Below are 4,622 nucleotides of genomic sequence, written 5' to 3'. Positions count from 1 at the left end.
TCTATCTGTGGGAGAAGATTTCAAACATCAGTGTGAGTGGGAAAGCACCGAGACACACACACACCCGAGTGAGAGTGTTCCAGTGCACTGACTGTGGAAAGAGCTTTAACCAGTTACACAGCCAGTAAAAACATCACACCATTCACAGCGGGGAGAAACCGTACACGTGTTCTCTGTGTGGACGAGGCTTCAACTGATCGTCCAACCTGGAGAGACACAAGGACACCCGGACCATGGAGAAACCGTGGAAATGTGGGGACTGTGGGAAGGGATTCAATTACCCGGCACAGCTGGAAACTCATCGACACACTCACACTGGGGAGAGGCCGTTCTCCTGCTCCGTGTGTGGGAAGGGATTCACTCAGTCATCCACCCTGCTGAGACACCAGCGAGTTCACACTATTGAGTGACCTTTTAACTCAGTGACTGTGAGAAGAGCTTTAAAAGCAGAAATGAACTGCTGACACATCAACGCATGCCCATTGGTTGAGAGACTGTTCACCTGCTCCGTGTGTGGGAAGGGATTCACTCAGTCATCACACGTGCTGAGACACCAGCGAGTTCACATATGACTGCAGGGGTTGGATTCTGCTGTTAATCCCATCCAGGACTGAACCATGTTCATTCTGATAGTTGGGGTTTGTTTCTCCCAGATCGGATCAGGATGAATTCAGTTTACAGGAGAATTGGGTCAAATATCACCCACAATCGAGGGAGACAAAAGCAGCCATTAGAGAAGCTCAGACATCTTTGGGAAAGAAGATGGTGCCCAATTCTGAGAATAATAGCAAATGTCTTTCCAGCTACGTCAGGAGTCAGAAGACCATTAAAGATGCTTTAGGGCCACTGAAAGACAGTTCAGGACAGATTCCCGGGCTATGGCAGAGCTGTTGAATGACTATTTCTCATCAGTCTACACTCCTGTGGATGATGCTCAGATTCCAGCTGTGGGATGTGCTGTCAACAATAACATCATAAATATTAAAATAGAATGGGATGTCACTTTGGATAAAATATGAACTCTCAAAATGCATTGTGCTCCAGGTCCAGATGATATCCACCCCCGGGTGTTTAAAGAGATGGGACGGGTGCTCTGTGAGCCCCTTGCCTGTATCTTCAACAGCTCAATAGAGTCAGGGATTGTCCCCTGAGATTGGAAGGGAGCTCACAAAGTTCCCATTTTCATTAAAGGGGACAAATCAGAGCCGGGGAATGACAGGCCCATCAGTGTGACCACGATCAGAGGGAAGATGCTTGAAGGGATCCTAAGAGATGCTGTTTATGATCACGGGGAAAGAGAGGGAGCCATTAGAGATACTCAACACGGCTTCTGGGAAAGAAAATGGTGTCTGACAAACTTGCTTGAGTTTTTTGAAGAAGTTGCTGGGTTAGTGGATGAGGGTAATCCGGTTCACATTGTCTATCTCAGGGATGTCAAATTCATTTCCTGTGGTGAACCTGACCCGATATCCTGGCACTTGGCCTGGGCCACATTCAGCAAAAGTTATTAAACTAGAAATAGATGAAGATGAACTGTATTGGTATTTACTTACATTTAGATTTTATTTACAGCTACTGCTGCTCCCGATACCTGGCACCTCTGAGCTTGAACTATTGCACCAACATTTAGTGTAAATGACTGGGCTGAGGCCTGTCTTGGATAAAAACATGAGGACCACTTGTCATTACAGAACTGTGTGCCCCAAACACTAACCATGGAAGTGAATTCCACAGACTGCCTACTCCCGATGTAAAGAGGTTTCTCTTGACTACTGCTCTAAAACAGAGAGTGGGGTTAATTGTAGCGACTCACACTGTATAAGGTGGAAAGTGGGGCTCCACAAGGATTGGTTCTGGGACCACTGTTCACAATTCACATCAATGAATTGGACTCGGGAATCGGAAGTACAATTTCAAAATTTACAGATGACACCAGATTGGCGGGGTGGGGTGGAGTTTGGATAATATTGATGAAGATTGCGACCAAATACAAAATACATTAATAAACTTGCAAAATGGGTGTATAATTGGCCAATGAATTTTAATGCAGATGACAGTGAAGTGGAACATTTTGGTAGCAAGAATTTGGAAATTGTGCCCTGTATCCCCAAGTCCAAGTCATTAATGTATATCAAGGAAAGCAGTGGTCCCAGCACCGACCCCTGGGGAACACCACTGTACACCTCCCTCCATTCCGAAAAACAACCGTTCACCACTACACTCTGTTTCCTGTTATTTAGCCAATTCTGTATCCATGCTGCTACTGCCCCTTTTATTCCATGGGCTTCAATCTTGATGACAAACCCATTATGCGGCACTTTATCTGACGCCTTTTCGAAGTCCATACACACCACATTAACTGCATTGCCCTCATCTACTCTCTGTTACCTCATCAAAAAACTGTATCAATTTAATTAAACACGATTTGCCTTTATCAAATCCGTGCTGGCTTTCCCTAATCCTTGTCCAATTGACTGCTAATTCTGTCCCGGATTATCGTTGCTGGAACTTTTTCCACGACCGAGATTAAACTGACTGGTCAGTAGTTGCTGGATTTTTTCTTTCACCCTTTCTTGAACAGGGGTGTAACATTTGCAATTCTCCAGTCCTCTGGCATCACCCCCATATCTAAGGATGTTTGGAGGTTTTTTGCCAGTACCTCTGCAATTTCCACCGTTACTTCCCTCAGCAACCTCGGATGCATCCCATCCGGACCAGATGACGTATCTACTTTAAGTACAGCCAGCCTTTCCAGGACCTCCTCTTTATAAATGTTTAGCCAATCCAGTATCTCTGCAACATCTTCCTTTACTGACACTCTGGCAGCGTCTTCTTCCTTGGGAAAGACAGATGCAATGTATTTATTTAGTACCTCCGCCATGCTCACTGCTTCCCACTGCTACTAATTCGTTATAATCTGGGCCAGTGGTGCAATGGATAACGCATTAGGTTCGATTCCTACCTGGCTCGGATTTTTTAATGCAAAATTTTATGGCCTTCAATACTTTGCAAGCTGTCCGACTTGGTGGTGCTGCCTGGCTCCATACCTGGTAAGTGCCTTCTCAGTGCAGCAAGCAGTGCATCAGTGTCATAATCTGAAGGGCTTGAATTCAATCTTCAGAGAAGGCATCAAGGATTACGAAGCTTTTTTTCCATCTCTCACCTCATCTTTCCATCTTTGCTGCACAGCAAAATCAAGAACTTTTGCTTACTGCAGCACATCAAAAGATTTGCTGCCCCTTGATCTCTCTGTACCCAAACACACAGTGAAGTTTAGGAAGTCCATGGTCGATGGACTCACTGACAACACTCTTGTTTCTGTATAATTGCACCAAGACAAACGGTGAGTGGAGAATATAATCAACGATCCCGCTACTTCTCACAGGCCAAGTGAGCGCTCCACCAGTTGAGCTAATTCCTCGTTTGCTGTTTGTAAATCGCCCCTCACAGTTCCTGCCTCACACTCGCCTTCAAGCTGCTCCAAGACCAGCAGAGAAATCTTGCCTTGGGTTGCCGCTCCCTGAATATATTAAATACTTTGCTCCAATCGGCGGTATCGAGCATCAGCAAGTGAGGAACAGCAGAACGGGAAGCCACAGTAATCATGAGTGATGCTGAGAAGAGCCCGAGCCTTCGGAAGGAAGACGAGGTCACCGGAAAGCAACAGCCGCCCGAGCTCGAGGAGCAGCGAGAGCCCTGACTGACTGACTGATCGAAGACCATTTTGCCTGAAATTGAGGGCGATTTGAAGTGTTGCTGCTCAAAGGCACTCCCTGCTGGTGAGCAGAGGGAAATGCTCGAGTGAAACAGCCGTGTTCAGGCAGACACAGAAAGTCTTTTGGTTTTGGAAAGGAGAAGAGGCGTCCTGTGCCTGAGTGACAACATGTTAATCTGTGAGCTGCCTGTGAAGTTCAGAGAGTGACCTTGAGGTAATTGCTGCTTATTCCAAAATCACACTCACTCCTTCGAGCCGGAATTGAACCAGCGACCTAAGGATGACTTTATTTTGTTTTATTCACTACAGTCCTCCGCTCTCCCAGCTGAGCTATCGAAGGGAAGTGATAAACAGTGCTGTCTTTGGTGATTGTTCACCGTGCGCCTGTTGACACGTTCAGACTCGTGGAGTCCGGTGCTGATCGAAGACTTCTTTTGCCTGAAAGCGAGAGCTGAGTGTTTTGAAGTATTGCTGCTCAAAAGCGCTCCCTGCTGGTGAGCAGAGGCAGAGCAGCCTTGTTTGGGCAGACACAGAAAGTTTTCAGGTTTGAGAAAGGAAAAGAGGCGTCCTGTGCCTTCATGGCAACATGTTAATCTGTGAGGTGCCTGTAAAGTTAAGAGAGCGACCTTGAACTAATTGCTGCTTATTGCAAAATCACGCGTTCTCCTTCGAGCAGGAATTGAACAAATGACGGAAGGATGACTTTGTCTTATTTTCCACGACAGTCTTGTCACTCGACCAGCTGAGGTATCGAAGGGAAGCGGCAAAAATGTTTCACTTTGGTGATTGTTCACCGTGCACCTTTGACACACCCGGACTCGTGGATTCCAGTGCTCATGACTGAGGCTGACTCGGTACCTGCTCATCCCGCAGTGCTGTGGGAGTGGGAGCTGCTCCGTGTTCTCCA

At 46.6% G+C, this 4,622-nt stretch overlaps 1 non-coding gene across 1 annotated transcript; it reads right to left on the bottom strand.

The window, feature by feature from the left end:
• Window positions 1–3,961: 3,961 nt before the first annotated feature.
• On the bottom strand, window positions 3,962–4,055 carry trnay-gua (transfer RNA tyrosine (anticodon GUA)). The gene is made up of 2 exons: window positions 4,019–4,055; window positions 3,962–3,997 (listed from the first exon to the last, which is right to left on the bottom strand). It is a non-coding gene; the product is annotated as a tRNA-Tyr (tRNA).
• Window positions 4,056–4,622: the final 567 nt, after the last annotated feature.

This window comes from Heptranchias perlo, unplaced genomic scaffold, assembly GCF_035084215.1.
Source record: "Heptranchias perlo isolate sHepPer1 unplaced genomic scaffold, sHepPer1.hap1 HAP1_SCAFFOLD_319, whole genome shotgun sequence".
In the NCBI taxonomy this organism is placed as follows: domain Eukaryota; kingdom Metazoa; phylum Chordata; class Chondrichthyes; order Hexanchiformes; family Hexanchidae; genus Heptranchias; species Heptranchias perlo.
Note: the sequence above shows the minus strand (reverse complement) of the source record. Positions and strands in the feature narration are given on the sequence as shown.